Here is a 19208-nt window from a genome sequence, read left to right as displayed (position 1 = left end):
TCAAAATTACTGTTTTCAGCTTAAAATTCAATGAAATGAATTGCTGAAATGACAATGAATTTTTAAAATTTATTGTCATTTCAGCAGTGGTGAAACAAAAGGAATTTCTTTTTATTACTCTGTAGACATTGTAACTTTTCAATCCTCTCTTCTGTATATTTGGCAAAAAGGAAAAGGCCATAAAATAAATTGGAAGAAGAATTTTCTTGCAGCAGAGTTACCCAAACCCATGATCAGTGTTCTCTGAACAGGAAAATCTGAAGGAATCAAAGGCTTCATGAAATATTCATTGGAGCAATATGCTGACAAAATAGTTTCTCAGTCAAAACTTTTTCCTGGCTCTACTTAACATAGCCTGTGTGAGTTCAAGAACGCGTTTCTGGAGCACCAGAAGGCCAGAGGGGTTTAGCTCATCTAGCTGGGGTTTTTCCAAACAAACTCCACATATCCCTTGAGGTCACTTTATGGAGCTAAATAAACTCTCTGCTTCTCTTGGATGTGCTGACTCAACTCCCACCCCAGCCTGGGTCCTGGTGGAGCCGAGCCCACGGAGGTTCCTCAGCTGAAGGACAACAGGCAGGGCCTGCTCAGCCTCCAGGATCCATGAGAAATGCTTCCATGACCAGAAATCCCACTTGGACCCAGCCCAGAACAACCAGCCAAGGCTCCAGCCCTGTCCCCCTCTGCTGCACAGACCCTTCAGGCCTGCGTGATGCAGATGTTTTGCTCCACATCTACAGGCTGGATGAATTGTGAAATGACTGTGTGCTGATCATTAGAAAAACTTGCTGTAACAAGGTAAAAATCAGGATGAAAGAAATCAGGTGGCCTCCCAGGAGCCATCACTAATTATTTTGTACTTAATGAATGACACAATTTGCTTGTTGACCTTGTCAATCTATGCAGAGTTCTAACTAATTCATAAAAAACTGAAACTACCAAGGGTCTGAGATGGTTTTGGTCAACTTTGACCCAGGGTGGCCCCTACACTGACCCTGGCACCTTGTGTAGAGCTCAGTGACAGAGGGAAAGAGGCACCCGAACACAAAATGCTGCTCAGACGAACTTGGCAGGATCCTGGAAGTAAAATATCACAGCCTGAAGTCATGCCACCTTGCTGGGATAGCATCCAATGTCTCCTGTCAAGCTCCATAAACTGGGGTAATGAGTGAGGAGCACCTGGCTGGCCCAGGCAGGGCCCTCATTAGCCAGCACAGGGCTCTGCTGTCACCTGGGCAGGGCCACACAGAGTCCTCGCCAGGAAGGGACAAGTGGCCTTTGCAGGAGAGGCAAAACCCAAGGGACAGCTAAAGCAGGACAGCTAAAATCATTACTGGTGCCTTTGTGGGAGATTTTCAGTCATGGCTTTTCATGGTGTGAGGATTGCTCAGAGACTCGAGAGCCCTTTGGGGCTCTTCAGGAATAAATGAAAACCTGTGAAAGCTCCCAAAGTGTTTCAAGTGAATAAAACTTGGGTGTACAACTACACCCTTGAGCCTGGGATCAAGTGGACACGAAGGGTGGCCAGAGTGGAGGACTCCTTCCTTAGAGAACATACTCACTTCTTCCCTTGAGCTCTCTCTTTCTCCATTCCACCTTTTATTGACAGATGCAAGTAAGACTAATGAACTATTGATAACCCTGGCACAAAGGATTATTAGACAAAGCAATTTCATCTGGGGGGCATTGATTTATATGTCACAACCAGAGTACAAATGGAAATGGTAGTTAGGAAGGATGAAGTTGAATGCTAAACAGGTGGGCATCCTGTTTATTCCTAATTCCTGCCCTCAATGCACTTAGATGCATTTACCTGTACCTCTGGATATCCTATATAATTAAAGAAACAGTTGCAGATTTTCTAGTAATTAATAGTATTTGGAGAGAGACCTGAAGCAACCCAAATATTAAAACAGGGCTGATGTTTTGAAGGGCCTGAACCTTGACAAGACATCAGACTGAACAGTTGAGTTTGAACCAGGGATTCCCAAAAACACACAGAGATGTCCAGGCACAGAGGGAATCCACAGGTAAAACTAGGTGAAAAGAAGGGGTTTGTCCTAAAATAGCTCAAGCAGAGTAAATCTGAAATGTGCTGGCCTGAGATGGAGAGGCTGGAGCAGCAGGATGGGTTTCACCAGGGCACACTCCACTGCCCTGTCTTCCATCAGCCCACGGCCTCTTGGAGAGCTGGAGCCCGGCCAGAGCCAGTGGAGCTGCTGATCAGCATCTGTGAGAAATAACTCTGGTCCTGAGGACCAGGCAGACACTGCTTCCAAATTTTAGTTCTCATTGTCTGTGGCATTCGTGTGACATTTAATGTGATGCCAACTGCTGCGCTATTGTGAAACCAGGAGCGAGATTTGTCCTCTTTTAGTGAAACCAAAAGGAAATTTCAAAGTCTAAGACACAGACACCTGATTTTGTGGGCTGAAAAGAGGCAGTCAACCCCCATTTCTGTCTTTAAAAGCTCTCTCCAGCTCTCCTGGTGAGTAATCAATCGCCTCTTAAAAGACACTGCCTTGGCCTCTCCCCCAGCACAATTAATCCCTCCAGACCCAGGCTCAGATAAAACAATAGGAGGGCAGTACCCAGCTGATCTGGCAGTGCTAAGGCAAAACCAATCCCCAGGATTTCCACAAGGCTGCTCCACTTGTGGCTTCAGTCTGGGAAATGGTAAAATAAAACTGCACTTTAATGAACTTTCAGAGGAAAAATGTTTCTTTGTTTTAATACAAGCCGCAACAAGAGGACATTGCCCTACCTCAGGCTCTGTTTCACATGACACTCAAAACCCATCTCCAATACTCCAGGGATTAAATTATTTTCTGAAAGCCAACTCATTCCCACCATTATTACTGGTAAGGTAAAGCTGTGAGGTTTTTTGCTGCCCCCCTTCTATTTTTTTCCAATGCTAGAAATAGATTGAACTGGCACTTCAGGATGCTGAGCTGCAGTTTCAGTTGAGCTCTGTACTTCACAGAGATTTATCAAAAATGACAAGATTCAGCATCTAGGAGATGTCTTGTAGTGCCCAGGAGCTCAAAGAAGATGCAGCAGTTACAACAGCAACCAGGGAGAAATAAGAAAAGTGGTAGAAAAAGAAACATGGGGTCCTCAAAAACCAAAGCTCTGGCAGGAATGGGCAGTTGTGCTGGTCAGCACTGGCCACCACTGAGCAAACAACCCCTGCCTGCCTCCTCCAAATGAAAATCCAGGGAAAGCAGCCCTTCATTTCAGTTATAAACTTCCTGGCAGGTACCTGTCAGAGCCTCCAAGCTGCAGAGGTTTTCCCCTGTTCCATTTGCAAACAGCGTGGAATTGGATGGAAGTGATGAGTGTCTGTCTGTGATCACTTCTTCTGAGCTGAGCCATCCCTGGAATAAAACAGAACATTCCATAAGCACATTCTCTTTTTCACCCACGTGAATGTAAAGAAAGTTATGACAGATGTGAAAAAGGCTAAGGAAAAATGGGAGTATCTGGACAATAAATGTGTATGAGCTATAAAATCATCTCCTGGCATGATCAGCCTTTGCCTGGATAACTCAACAAACCCAAGCAAACACTCATGGCTGAGAACCACCTTGCACCCAGACTCCATCATTCCCACTAAAATGGAATTCAGGTACATGGAGGCACTGATGGAGACTGGATCCCAACCATGCAGAAGCAGCAGCATCCTTTCAGTGTCCAGAGCAGGACCTAGAGATAAAACAGAGATAAAATGCCTGGGGCTGTTTCCAAGTCGTGCAGTGAGTCAGGCAGGTGTCTGCAGAGAGGGATTAGAGCTGGAGACAAGGGCAGTGAGGGAAACCTCAGCAAGAAATGAGCACACCCAGGTTTCTTCTCACAAATAATGATTCTAACAAACACCTGTAAGAGACACCACTGCCAAACAATAAGTTTGCATAACAAAAAGGGATCTGAAAAAGAAACCTCCACAGTAAAAAGTCAGGGAGGACGTTACAGGTTTTCTGATTCCTTTACAGAGGTCAAAGGCAAATTCCTCCATGAAGAACCAACACACCAACTGTGCTCCCCTTCCTCCATGAGCCAGGACCTTCTCCTGTAGAGATGTGGAAACAGCCTGAAGGACTTAGGCTAATGCAGGCAGGAGCAAAATGGAAATAACTCCCACAAGACCATTCGGAGAACTTAATCCAATCTTCTCTTGTGAACCAGATATTATTCCCCTTTCACTTGCCTTCAGTGGTGATAAAGTGCAGACAAAGGAGATAAGGGACTCGCACACCTCACATTTCACCACTCACAGTAAATACACTCCTCGCTTTCGCTTATCTTTCAGCCTCGTATGGATTTCCTTTTAGTAACCTCCTGAATTACAATCAAATTATACTTTCAGGGCCATTGAATTGCATGGCTTGCAATACCTTAATGGGTTCTGTTCTGGCTGCTCAGGAAGGACTTGTAATCCCTGTCTTCTTCTATATTTCAGGGAGCCTTAAGGATGTGTTTCAGTGCTGTGCACAACAGCCCAGGCCTTCACTCACCAGAGCAAGTGCCACACAAACAGTGGATGGGCAAGTGAACCGTGTCCTGGAGGAAAAATGTGAATAGTGAATGTTTCTTCTTTTGCCTTGCAGTGACAGCCAGGGTTTGGGTGGCACAGAAATTCCAAAACTCCCTCAGACACAAGTTCCATGTGCTTTAATGGCACAGTCGATACACCAGATGCCAGCTGCTCTGCAAAATATTTGTAAATAAATGGAAGTTTTAATGCCCAGAAATGGTGCTGAGTGCCACATTCCTCCTGACAGCTTCTCTCTTAGATGGGCTTTTACCCTTCAATAAAGAAGTTGTTGCTTTGTTAGTTATGGGCTCTGCAGCAAACAAAACTCACAGCATGGTCAGGAACTTTGCTGGGCTGAAATCAGTTTTTGAATTCTATAAACATTTAGGTAATTGAAATAAGACAGAGGGAGAATAAACAGAGTCTGAAAGTCTAAAGAGACCTCTTGTTCTGGAGAGGATCTGGAAGGATCTCAGGGATGCAAAATACCCCTCCTGCACCTGCCAGAGCAGGTCCCACAGCTGCTGCACCAAACCATCCCCAGGGAATCCCTCTGGATCACCCAGCCCGACAGTGCCTGGAAGAATGGTGAGACACTCTGGGGGAAGAACACCTGTGCCTTCAAGGAGGAAAGAATTCAGTGACCATGGAAAAGAACAAAGTCCGAGGTGTGGGGCTCCCTGCTGTGCCACACCACAGGGGACAGCCCGTGCCAGGCACGAGGGGACAGTGGGGACCTTCCCCGCGCCAGCTCTGTGACCTTGTGAAGCCACCAGCCCGTGACACTCGATGCTTTCCAGCCCAACACCTGATCAGCAGGTTCTCTGAGAAAAACTGCTCACTGGAGATAATCAGAGTAGGAACTGCCTCTGTCTGAAGCTGATGGGTGGGAGATAAAAAATCTCTCTCCTCCCTTTATTCACCCTGCTATTTGTAAAACCTTATCATGTTTTTTCCAATTGTATTCCCAATAAGCCTCCAGGTAAGAAATAGTGTTTGCCAGCCCTGAAGAGAAGTAATCTTTGTTGGCAACATTTCTCAGGGAAAAAAACTGTTCAAATAAGATGTGGGAGGAAATTTCCCCCTCAGACAATTTGAGTAGCTGTCGACAGGCAGCAGATGAAAGGCGAGGAGTGCTGGATGCCGCAGGCCGTGCAGGGAACACAGGCAATGGCTTCAGCAGCTCTGGGTTCAAATGGAAAATTAATTTCTTTCTGAGGGGATCCAAAGTGCTTTTCATGCTGTCCTTTCTTTAAACAGTTGGTGATTTAATTCTGCTGAGTGCAGTGTGGGATGAGAAGTGAGGCACTAAAGGAGGGACCTCTCCAAACACAGCCTGTGCAGCCCCAGCTCCTGAGGCAGCCATGGGGTCACGGTGGCCCTTCCAACATTCCCACATTGGCTGTGGTCGACCACAATATTTATAATTTTTGCCCTTCAGCTGGAGCGGGAATCAGCCTCCACAAATCAGGAGTTTATTAAGGCAGACAGCAGGATTTCTGCTGGCAAATTCGGAGTGGAATGAGATGATCTCTAAGGACCCTTCCAACCCAACCCATTCTATCACTCTGTGATAAATTTTGCACTGGTTTTCCCCAGCATTAATATTTCTGATGACAAAACAAGCAGTGACAGCTGTGTTCTACCTTAAACAGAAATGCTGCCTTAACCAGAGGAGAAAAATGGATGAATATGAAAATAGGCATCATGAATATTCAGATACATTTGCAAATTAAGAGACTTCAACTGTGTCCTTGTCCTTTGTGCATTTTCCACAAATATTGAAAGGGGAACTCTCCTGGGACAAACGTTCATCAGCACAGCAAGTTTTGAAGAAGGAACCCACTCAATCTACAGCAGATATGCACAACATGAATATTGTGTGTATTCACAGGAGAAAGATGATTCTGGGAACCTCCAATTAGGCAGCAGAAGATTTTCCTATGGTCTCAGGAAAGAACTAAAGAAAAAGGCTTATTTTGATAAATTTTTCAGCACAGATTTTTGAAATGGGAAATACAAACATGAGAAAAAGACAAACTTCACCCATGAATTATTCCCTCAGAATTGTGAGGGGGGAGGAATGCCCCCTCGAGCCAGGCTGGGAGTGGCAGCTACTCAAGTGAAGTGTGTTGTTAATTGTGTGCAGGCAGCAGCTGAACCTGTGTGTGCTGACCTGCCTGAAAGCCCTGACTCGGGGTCCCCAGCTCAGGGATCTGCCTCATTAATTCCTAATAACCCAAACTTCATCTCTGTGTGCAGCCCGACCAGTGCTTGGGGTGTGCTCAGACAGCACCACCCTGCCGTGGTGTCAGCAGCTCCTGCAGCCACCCCGCTGCCACCTCTGGCTGAGGGAGCTGCATCCTTATCTTAAAAAAATCACAGCCATCCCCTTTTCCCTTCCATAACTACTGCAGAGGATGCTGTTGTGTCAGTGTCTCTGCTAAGACACCCCAAACCCTGACAGAACCCAAAGCATCAGCAAAATCCCATATTTACCCTTTCAGTTTATCATCACAATGAAGGGACGTGAAAACCTCGCCATGTAATTCCACCTGGAGGCTTTCTCCCATGCTGAAACATTGCACAGTTGTCCAGTTTTGTTAGATTTCCCTCAGAGATGCCCAATAACCTTCAAACAAACCCAATTCATAACACCACCAGATGTGCCCGTTTTGCTTTTCATGGGAACATGCCATGCAAGGTCTCTGGGTAGGAGGTAACAACCCAGACAAGAACAATTTCTGTTTTGCTGGTTTGAAAGTGGAGCTTTCAATATCTTGGCCTGTCTCTGAGTTTTTGTTTAACTTGGGGAATTTTTCAGTTTACAAAACAGCCCGACAAGGATAATTAGGGTAGAAACATGCCTGACAATTCCAAATGCTCCCTGTCAAGCATATGGGCTAACACCTAGTTTTATTAATTCTCTGATTTTCAAGGGGTGATACAGTTGTATTAGAAGCGGTGTGTAGGTGGCTCATTTTTCCCTCCTCACGTTCCCTTTGACAGTAGTTTGAAATAACATTCATCAAACAGTATAAAAGAAGTCGAAAGAAATTAATTAAGCAACCTAGAAGGAAAAATAAGATGTCTTTCCAACAGGACTTGCATTATTTAGGCTTGTAGTGCTGCACAGTGTAATTTCCTGGGAAGAAAAGGCAGGATAATGGTGTATTCCTGCTTGATTATGAAACAGCACATTTGGAGCATCACCGGTGATAAGGAAGTTCTGAAACAGAAGTGGCTGAGAGTTTCCTATTGAAGATTTGCTCTGAATACCGTGCAATATACACATATATAAATACATATATGCTCATATATCACTGCTTGCACCTCCTCCAGCAGGAATTGGGGATTTCTGATCCTCTTCCTGCCTTTTCGTGTTAAGGGTTGAGGGCAGAGATGGTGATGCCGTGTTTAATTTAATCTCATCAAGTGAACAAAATCCAGCTTTTTAAAAGCCTCTGTTGTTCAAGGGTGTTTAAACAAACATTGTTCAGGTTTTGCCCAGGAGCACACGTGGCACTGCAGGGCCAGATTCCAGCTCTCCACCTGTAATGAGGATTATCCATGGGCTGCACACTTCATGGCACACACTCCCATTCCATTCCAGGCTCCTCTGCCTGTTTCTGCTTCTCCAGCTATCCCAACCTCACTAACGTAGCTCTCCCTATCCCAAATTCTAATTTAATCCAATCAGTAACACCACCAGAAGTGGCACAGGGAATTCATCTGTGGAGTCTCTGGGCACAGCCCTGGTGAGAATTTGTCCAGCCATTCTGCTCCACCAGACTGCTGCCAGCTCTCGCTTGGTCACATGGCTTAGGGGACACGAAATTCCAGCTATCCTGCTCTGCTCCCGAGGGATGGCCACAGCACTGCCCTTCCTGCATCCAGCCAAAATAACCAGAGTGGGCCTGACATCCCATCAGTCCCCCAGTTCTGAAGGAATCCTGATTTAACAGAAGACCACTCACCAAATTAATTTCCAGGGATGTGAACCAAGTACCCATTGAAATCCAAAAAACTGCTTATGAAAACGTGGATGTAAAGAGCTCAGGATCTCTTTGTGACTGCTGGCAGCCTCCCAGCTACTTTACTGAACACAATCCTCAGGTAATTCTTAATTTCATGTTCATATTATCAGCTGCTCAGGGTAAGGCCATGAATATAACAACACCGGGTTCATCATTCCCAAGGAATCTGCTGGGTACAAGGGAGCCACGAGGAAGAGATTAACTGATTTATCCAAGAAATTTTCCAACACATCCTGAATCTTTCTCATCAGATGCTGGTTTTACCTGAGCAATGACTCAAGCGTCTCTTTGTCCTTCCACCTACCTGGCTTAAACCCAGCAGTCAGAACACACACAGGGTTTTCAGCAGCAGAGCTCCAGCCTGACTAAATCCAACTTCCACTCCAGGACAGGACTGAAACCTGGATTCTCCTTTTCTGCCTAAATTCCCTCGGGCAACTCCTAAAGCTGGATTAGCAGTGGAGCACTGTCCCTTGGGCACTTCCCAGGGCTGGGTGCTGGCTCAGCACGCTGCCCACCAGGACTGATCCTCTCCATGCTGCGCTTCCCTCTGGACAGCGCGATGGGAAACGCTCCTTCCAAGAGCCTCTGGAAGGCTTAGGCTGTAATTGCTTGTAAACCACTTAAGCAGTAAGTGATACAGAAATCCAAGTGGTAATTGTAGCAGAGGCTTGAGATTAATCTATTTTTGGCTTGTCAGACGTTCTTATGGACCTCATTCAAGGCAGTCACTGAAAGCTGTAAAGTGTCCAAAAAGTGACTGGAAAAAATAGTTTTATTAAAACCATTACAGAGGCAAATCCAATCTTCAATTCACTCTCTGAAACCTATTGGTGTGGCCTGCAGATGAGGCACTCATGAACATCTTCTGGGCAGAGACCTGGGGAGAGCCACAAAAAGTTTTATATCAGAAAAAGAGTGCTCTAATTTTGGATTCCCAAAGCAAAACGGTGCAGGGAAAGTCAGTGAACAGAGGCAACAGGAGTCTGCCAAGAGGGGATAAGGAACTTGTCCTGATCCAGGAATCAGGGCTCTGATGCCAGGTTCTGTTTTCCCCACTTGCCCCCAGGTGAGCAGTGATTAAGAGCAGACACTCGTTAGTGACCAGAAACTCTGCAGGGTGCTCTGACTTGGTGCTGTTTTCCACAGGACACCATGAGATGGTTGGACACCTGGACTTGATGGTCTTAAAGATCTTTTCCAACTTCAATGATCTCAGGATTCTCTGTCAGTACACTGATGCACTGTTTGGTGTGACTGAAGAACCCCAAAACTCTTGGTTTAACTCTCAAACTCCCAGAGATGCGAGCACCAGTTCATTATCAGGTAATAGAAACATCTTTCCCCACAGAGCCGCAACTTTTCCAAACTTTCCACCAACTTCCATTTTCCATAGCCTCAAGGTCAAGGTTATCCTTTATTATTTTTTCCATCATTTCCTTCCCATTTACTTTGGATTAGTGCATATTCTGTCAATAAGGACAAATGAAATTCCAGGCCAATGCAAACCCTGTCTGCTCTATGAATGTTTCTTTTTTCATACCGACTTTCAATGAAACAGAAAATGACTGATGCCACAATATGCTTTAATTATTTTCTTCATAAACTATCAAATTAAATTTTAAGAAGATGGAGATGTTATCTCTTATTAAACTGGGACTGAACTCAGAGATGTAACTCTTAATGAAACTTCCCACACCAAAAAGCTTTTTTGTAATGTTAATAATTTTCAGCAGCCTGCCATGTACAGTATCGCACCAAAGTTTATGATTTTCACATTCCACCCCCTGCCATGGGCAGGGACACCTTCCACTACCCCAGGTTGCTCCAGGCTCCATCCAACCTGGCCTTGGATACTTCCAGGTTCTTCTAAACCATTATACAGCCTCCAATATTTTTGCTGGGACTTTCTACTCACTGTATTCTGAAGTTCAACCCCAAAAAGCAGTGCTGGATAACCCAATGATGAGCACGGCAGCACCAGGTAAGTCGCAGCCCACCTGGAAAACACAGACATTAATCAACACCAGCTTTAAGGGAAAAGTGTTTTCGCTATTTTAAGCAGCAAGAAAATCTCAAATTATCAAAGAAACAGAGAAAAGCTGGTCTGTGAGTAGAATCATGGAGTCATTAAGGTTGGAAAAGCTCTCTAAGATCACTGAGTCCAACCATCGATCCAACACTGCCAAGCCCACCACTAATCATGCCCCAAAGAACCACAGCTACACATTCTTGGAACACCTCCAGGGATGGAGACTCCACCACCTCCCGGAGCAGCCAGTTCCAATGCCTGACCACCCTTTCAGATAAGAATTTTCCCTGCCATCCAATCTAAACCTCCCCTGGTGCAACTTGAGGCCATTTCCTCTCATCCTATCTCTTGTTACCTGGGAGCAGAGACCAATCCCCACCAGGCTACAATGTCCAATTTGCTTTGGAAAGTGCAATGATCAAAATGTGGCACATTCTGGGGCAAAACACAAAATCCGCAGAAGTCACTGGATCATATATTTGGATCCTGCCTTAAGGGATGAAGAACAGAGTGAGAGATGAAAATGCGGCAGCTGGTAAAAAATCATTAAAAAGCATAAGGCAGAGATGAGGAAATACTGAAGTTGCCGGGAGAAAAAAGAATGGAACAAAGACACGGAAAAAAGACTCTCAGTCTGCCAAAGTTTCCACAATTTCATAAAATGTACAAATGCAGCAGAGAGAAAGGGGAAAGAGCAAACAAACCAGCTCCTGGCTGGGCTGGGAGTGGAGCACCCGGGTCATGTCCATCCCTATTCCCAGCTCTGGGGCTCGGTGTGCTCAGCACGGCATGTCCTGCCCTCCCACCCAGGGCCCCTGTGCAATTCATTCCAGCTCAGCTGTTGGCCAACTTCCTTCTGGTCACACAGTGACAGTCCCAAGGGCTTAATGTCCATGTACCCCTTTTGGCCAAGAACACCTGAATCCCACCACGAGCAAACCAGCACTCATCCAGTCACAGACAGAAACAGACAGGCACAGACAGAAACACTGATTTTTCCAAATGGAAATTTCTCTGTTGTTGGTGGTAAAACACTGCTGCACTTTTTTTTTTTTTTCTGTTTAATTTTATTCATGAGCTGAAGTAACTTTGGGCAGTCACAAACCAATTTTTCACTGTGTTCTGAACAGATGGTTGTTCCAAGAATATCAGCATCCTGGCAGTGTCAAACAGCCTTGACCTTCCCAAGCAGCGCTGCAGGCTTTTTGTTAGAAGGAAAGAAATGAAGAACCACTCACACAGTCCCAATTTTTTCCTGGATTATTAAACACAGTGGACAACACAGGCACAAACTGTGCTCAAGAAAAACCTGAAATTTGGCCTCAGAGAAGCAGGAATGGCTTCTGGAATCAGTGGGGGTGTACAGACAACTCCAAGGTCACATCAGACTCCCCTCGCAGAAGCAGAAGAGTGAAGAGATGTGGTGGGAGCCCCCCCACACCATCTCCAGCTCATCCTGCCCTAAGGAGAGCTGCTGTGATGGGCTGTGCAAAGCCCAAAGAAAAACCACAAAATATCCCAGTCCTCGAGTTCAGGCTTTATCCAGCAAGGGTCCAGTTACAATTTCCCAGTTATAAATAGCCGGAGTCCACTGTGAGCCTTCAGCAACCGTGGGCTGGCACAGCTTTGGGGACCTTTGGCAACAGAGCCTTCAGAGGGAAGGCAGCTCATTTTGTTCTGCTTTTGAATTTTTTTTAGAGATATAATCCTATTTTTAAGATCATTTAAATATCATCTGTGCTCAGTTCTCCAGAAGCCACATTAAAAAAAAAAAAAAAAATCCAAGTCAATTTTACTGCAGTTAAATCCCCATGTCCTTAATCTCCAGGGAGAGGCCAGGTTCCTTCCTGGAGACAATCCTGCTTTTTTAGCACACGTGAATTATTTTGTACCTGACTGGCGTCTATCAAGACATAAAAACTTCGGGGGCAGCACCCAGGGAGCAACTCCTGTCATGAGATCAATGCCTCATTATGGATTAAACATAAAAGTTAAGACATCCTTAGTTTCCAGTTGACAAAGAGTGGCATAAATCCCACATAAATTCCACACTGGCATTTGGGGGATTTTGTGCAAATTACTCCAATGACCTCCTGCTAAGAGCAGGTGAAGAGCTGTCACCCTTCCAGCCAGCACTGCCTCGGAGCTCTGAAGTATCACAGAGGGATTTGGGAATGAGTCCAGGGTTAGCCAGAGAAAGGGAGCCCAGTAATCCCAGCTGGCATCCCTTGGATGGCAGGAGAGGATTCCAAGGCGGATGGAGGCGGGAGGCCGACGCTCCGCTGCGTTTTGAAGATGACCACGTGTGAGGAGTGGCTGGGTTAAACCAGCTGGCAGCTGAAGCAGGGCTTTGGAGCAGGAGGCAATTACAGACAGATAAAGTATGAGCACTTCTGAGTGAAATCCCTTCCATTCTGAGGCATCTGAAGTGATGGAACATCTCGGGAAAAGGCAAATCCAGCTCTTTAGAGCAAAGTGTGTTCCTTGATGCCGGCTGCCCTGGGTACTCTCTGCTTTTTAATGCTACTGAGAACCATTCATTACTCCTCTGACTCAGAGGTTTAACTAATTCCCAGCAAAGCTTTGTACTCAGACAGAAGAAAGCTCCACTCAGAGGGTCAGCACTGAGCCTCCAGCAGAACGTGGGCAGGGGAACCAGTTGGCTCCTCTTTTACATAAGGAACAAAATGGAAAAACCAAAGGCTGAGAGGCTGTGAGAGCACAGGGGAAAAACCCCAGAATTTAGATTCAGAAATACTTAGGACACCAAAGAGTGGAAGATACTTGCTTAAAAACAATGGGTGTGGGCAGGGGGCACATTTGCCTCTAACCACAACAGAAATATGGGGTTTTCTGGTTCATGCAACTGATGACAAGGGACAGGGCCTCAAGCTGTGCCAGGGAAGGTTCAGGTTGGATATCGAGAAAAATTACTCACTGAAAGAGTGGTTAAACATTGGGATGGGCTCCCCAGAGAAGTGGTGGAGTCACCATCCCTGGAAGTGTTCAAAAAACCAAGCAGAGGTGGCACTTGGTGATATGGCTTAGGTGACATGGTGGTCAAAGGTTGGAACTGATGATCTTGGAGTTCTTTTCCAGCCCTACTGATTCAAGGATTTTGTGTGTCCAACTTGGAGAGAGAGATCCAAGACAGCAAAAATGCAGCACCAATATTCCATGCTCTGCCTAATACCCAGCGATTTTCCTGCACTGGTGTCCCCAGTTTCCCATAATTTCCCACTGCTAATTTCACCTCTTAATTGTTTAATGATTCGTGGAAAATAGGAGGAATGATGAACCTCTCTTCGCTCTCAGCATGTGAGAAAATGAAACCATCCAAGCAATGATCCAAACTCCACTAAGTGGAAATTTGGCCCTGGAAATATTCATCCTGGGGTTTTTCTGCCGTCACAATTTTCCTTCAGCTGTCAGAGCAGCGAGATGAAATAACATCCTGTATTCATAGTGCCATCTGCATTCCAAAATCTCCTACTGATCAATGCAAGTGTCCAAAGAACACTTCCAATTTGTCACAATAACCTTCAAAACCTGACAGAAAATCATGCAAGTTATTTCTTGCGGATCTTTCTGTATCTTGTGATTATTTCTATTTTGCCAATACAATTCTGAACATTTTCCTTTGCATTTCCCATATTTCTCAGAAGGACTGAGAGGTTAAAACCTGCAATGGGTTTATTTTGCTCTCTGTGCTCCTGTTTGGTATTTCTGGACATTTAAGAAACACTGAGATGACTGCACTTGGAGCAGGACCAGAAATGTGTTTGAAAAGGCTTCAAACTGACACATCTCAGAATATCAATAATCAGGCTGCTTTGCTCAATTCCACTTGTTCTTTTTTTCTCTTTTACAACAAATTTTAGATTTTCGTGGGAACAATTGCACCAAAAAAGTGGGGTTTAAGCATCAAGCATGAGAACCCTGTTTTAAAACTTTCACTTTAGCCTTTTAAAAAAGGCAAAAAATATGAAATGCCAGAGCTCTGAGTTCCCTGAGCAAGGTGCTCTGTGGGTTCAGGAGACAGGGGAGACTCTCCACAGGTGTTCCCTGTGGGTGTTGTTACTGGCATTGAGCTGGGGGGTAAAGCTCACCCTGTGTGGGTGGTGCCACCTCTAGTCCCCTGTGCACATCTGGCCAGCTGTGAGTGGCCCAGCTCAGGCAGATGCCGCTCCTGCCACTTCCATCCCTTCAGCGAACACCCATCGGGGTTAGGAGGCATCAAAGCTTATGGGAGAAATTTATTCAAACCTGTGAACAGCCTCTGCAGCTGGATCCATCCAGCTCTGAGCAGGAACCCGGGGAAGAGCCTGATCTGCTGCGATCTGCTGGGAATAGGGACCACAGAGACTTGCTGGGCTTTGTGAGGCTTGAGGAAGCAGCTCCCTGAGCTTCCAAACCAAGGCAATTTCCCTGACACAGAACGTGTTTGAAATGCACTCAGCATTGGGAAATGCAGATTACACTGCAAGTCTATAAAAAGCTCTGTTTAAATAACAACTCCAGAGCTTTACCAGGGACAGTTTTCTAGGACACCGGGCAGAGCCCTGGGATGAGCTTGTAAAGGTCGAGCCATAAGCAACTGTCTGTACAAATTTTATGAGTGGGAGCTAATAAACAAAAAACTGAAGGAAGAAGTCAATAGCCATTACCAACCACAAAAACAGATCCTGTGCACTGCAAAAAGAACTCAACAAATCGTTGGTAGTGACTGTGCTAAGAAACCCATCAGAGAATTCACAGAACTTGGAGAGCGAATCCAGTGGCTGCTGCTTTAAATTCTGCACTTGCATTAAAAATTCATCAGAGTATTTATAGCCAAGTTAAAATAAACCACCAAACACAGCCCTGTTGGTGCTCACAACCTGTTGCAATGGGGATATTGGGCAGCACCTTTTCCAGGAGCTGCTGCTGTGGGAGATGGGTGGAAGGGAAGGGCTGGGGAAGGGAAGGGAAGGGAAGGGAAGGGAAGGGAAGGGAAGGGAAGGGCTGAGGGGAAGGAAGGGAGGGAGGGAGGGAGGGAGGGGAAGGGCTGAGGGGGAGGGAGGAAGGGAAGGAGGGAGGGAAGGAGGGAGGAAGGGAGGGAGGGAGGGAGGAAGGGAGGAAGGAAGGGAGGAAGGGAGGAAGGAAGGGAGGAAGGGAGGAAGGGAGGAAGGGAGGAAGGGAGGGCTGGTGTGATGCTGCAATGCAGTTCCTGTGTAACCTCCTCCGCTGGAGCTGGGCAGCAGCCCCCTCACAGAGAGGGAAGGACAGAGCCTGAGGTGGGAAGGGAATGCCCCCAGCCACGCTCCCTGGGCATTCCCATTCAATGGAGATGTTCCCCAGCTCCTGGGGATGAACGGGGCTGGATGTGCAGAAAGACTCAGTGATGTGACCACAGTGGAGCAGTTGCTGCCATTTGGCCTCTGGATGGTCAAACACTAAACAAAGCCCTCCAATACCACAGGAAAATAAATGTTCTGAAGAGTGACACTGGCTCAGGGCTGGGCCCCACATGGCTGGTGCTGTGAGGGCGGTGAGGCCCTGGCACAGGGTGCCCAGAGCAGCTGGGGCTGCCCCTGGATCCCTGGCAGTGCCCAAGGCCAGGCTGGACATTGGGGCTTGGAGCAGCCTGGGACAGTGGGAGGTGCCCCTGCCATGGGAGGGGTAGCACTGTATGGGCTTTAAGGTCCCTCCCAACCCAAACCAGTCTGGGATTCTTTGATCCACAGCTCCCACTCCCAGAGAACCTCTGGAAAGTAGAAGGTGAAAACGTCAAATCAAGAGAAATTGGCCATTTATTCAAAGACAACACACAAAGAAAGAAAGGTGGCACCCAGGCAGGCAGTTTGGGGGCCAAAAATTAAGTGCGAATAAAAGGTGACCTTTGCTGCAACTGCCTAATTTCTCCTCCATTTACTAAGAGAATTAGAAACCCTGGAGAAGAGCAGAGTTCTGTGAGCCAGCAGGGTCACACCTCCTGAATTTCACAGAGCTCTGTTCGTTCTGGTTGACTCCTCCCAGAGCATCCTTACATTTATTCATTTAATTGTTGTTATAACTGAATGCTATTGACAGCAATTGATAGATAAAGGTTAAAGCTCACCCAAACACTGGAAAAAATATCTATTCCCAGCTCTGCCCATTGCACAGCAATGCTGTCCTTTGAGTGCAAGGGCTCTGAGACTGAAATTCAGCTTCTCTAGAGCAAAACTGCACAAAATTATCCCAGAGAGAAGAACCCACACGTCTTCCTTGCCCAAGCAGACCTGCACCACAGAAATGCAGCAGAGCAGCTCAATTACCAACAGTTACAGCACAGCAGGATGTACAGTTTTCTAATTGAATACACTCAGTTACAAGCAATAAATAAAATAAAGAGAACATTTAGAATGAATAAAAACATACCTTTGAATAAAATATACTCTCATTAGGAGAAATGATGACTGCTACAAAATAAAATCACCGAGCTACTTCTGTGACAGGCAATTTTTAATCAAAGACAGTTCTATGCAAATTAAGGAAAGCAAATCTCTAAAGGAATAATAGTCTGCCTTAACAGTCCTCTCCTTTTTCCTGTATAGGTGCCATGGATGCTCTGTTATAACTGGGGCTATACAGTGTCCTTCAAAGCTTGTGCTGTATTTTCCAAAGCAGGTAAAATTTTAAAAAGATTAAAAATAGAAAATTTAGATTTTGAGGTAGTTCACAGAATGACATTTCAAATTTATATATAAATAATTCTAATTAATGATCAGTGCAGAACACCGTTAGGGGATTAAAACTGCAGGCTCCTACCACAGTACACAAAATTTTAGGGGCTCTGTTGGTCACAACGACCTGCATTCAGAGTGTGCCGGTCTCACAACTCCTGCAATCGATAGCAGTTCTTGGCCAAGCTCCACCCATCTTCTGAGCAGGACAAGAATTTCTGCTGTGTGCCACCTCCCCGTGAGCACAGCCAGGTTCTGTGCTGACTGAGGTGTCCCAGGACGAGCTGAACACTCCATTCCTGCTGCACGAGGGCTCCACGCATCCTCACATCCTGTAATGTATATAATCAACATGGAAATTTATTCTCCAGCTGCCACCAAGCACTAATGAATTTAGTAACCACCTGGAAATGAAGTGTGGAGCTGCAGGTTGTCACAGGCACAGGGAGTTCTCAGCGTGGGGAAGGATTAATCTTTATTACACAGCTCACCAGGCTCGTTGCAATTATGGTGGCAATTTAGTGCTGGCTATGGGACCTGGGGGGAACAAGGAGAATATTTGCAGCAGGGTTTTTTTCAAGTTCACCTTCACGTTTTAGAAAATTCCTGGTTCTCCTCACTGGGAAAGAATTTAGAATTTTAGGGAAAATATTCCACAGTGATCCACAGCTCATTTAAAAAGTTTAGGTTGGAAAAGGCCTTGAAGATAGTCAAGTCCAATCATTAACTTGCTAAGATTGAGATGTTGTTGGGAGCAGGGGGTGTACAACCTGTTCAATAAAAATTAATTTAAATAATTAATAATGGCTGAGGATTTCAAAAAGAGGGTTTTTTTCTGTTCTAAACAAAGTTCTGCCTGATTAATGGTGTTACCTGGGAGGAGACGACAAGCTTTATTTATTTTATTCTTCAGCTGCCTCCGAAGTGGTGTCATATCTTATCTATTAAATAGCAATCAGCTGCTTCATTATTGGTACAGATGGCTGCTCATCCACGTATTCTTATCAGAACAATGCAAATTGAAAAATATTGAAAAGAGATCCAGTAAAACACTGGAGAAAACCCTCGGTGCACGTCGGGACAGGGAGCTGAAACACCTTCCTTGGATCAGTCCTCCAATTTACTGTAAAGTTTATTTTAAAGTTAGCAGTCCATTTGGAGTTATGATTAATGGTTTTGAAAAGGCTTTTTTTCAGCTGCTCCTCCCAACAAAGGATTTAGAATTAATTCACATCATCCAACTCCTTCCTTAATGGATTTTTAAGGTCCACTGCAAAGAATCAATCAATAGGAGGCTGAAAGCTCTGGCGTGTAATGCATCCAGCCCCGCCAGAGCAGGGCAGTGATCATCATCTGCAGTAATTGGAATTATTTGCAGTGATTAAGAAATTTAAAATAATCATTTGCATTCACTCAATTCAGGATGCAAAGATAGCGACTCAAGAAATACCAGAAGCTGGATTTTTTTGGTGTTTCTAGAGTATTTTGTGACTCTTCCCTCAAAAACTCAAATGCAGATGCCCTGAATGTGTTCCTGTCAGGGAACATCGCAGTTCCAGGGCACTATTTTCAGGACAAAGTGACATTTGCAGGTTAATTTTGTACCTTGCATGACTGCACACAACACTCCAGGCACTGGCAAGTAGAACAAGGAAATTCAAGCATTTCCATGTATTTTCTCCACTTGTTTTCTGCTATTGATTTTTTTCTTTTATGGATAGCAACTAAAGAAATTTAACACTTTTTAAACTCAGTTTCACTGGGTTTTTTGCCTAAATCAAATGAAAAATTAAAAAAAAAAAACCCGGGCCATGTGTGAACAGAGAAGCTGCCACTGACTGAGAGGGAATGGGGTCAGGGAAGGGATGAAGATTTTTGGGAATGACACCAGAAAGGGG

At 45.4% G+C, this 19208-nt stretch overlaps 1 long non-coding RNA gene across 1 annotated transcript in view; it reads right to left on the bottom strand.

Annotated features, from left to right (window-relative positions):
* The window catches only part of LOC121657638, a 129149-nt gene that overhangs the window by 54279 nt on the left and 55662 nt on the right, over positions 1-19208 (bottom strand). Inside the window, exons 4-5 of the long non-coding RNA XR_006013679.1 lie at positions 10490-10571; positions 3263-3377 (exon numbers count right to left, since the gene is read on the bottom strand). This is a non-coding gene — a long non-coding RNA (uncharacterized LOC121657638). The remainder of the gene's footprint in view (positions 1-3262; positions 3378-10489; positions 10572-19208) is intronic.

The sequence above is a fragment of the Corvus kubaryi genome, unplaced genomic scaffold (genome assembly GCF_017639235.1).
Source record: "Corvus kubaryi isolate FWS band 111438036 unplaced genomic scaffold, C.kubaryi_AGA036_p1.0 136, whole genome shotgun sequence".
Classification (NCBI taxonomy): domain Eukaryota; kingdom Metazoa; phylum Chordata; class Aves; order Passeriformes; family Corvidae; genus Corvus; species Corvus kubaryi.
This window is presented reverse-complemented; position numbering and strand designations above follow the sequence as displayed.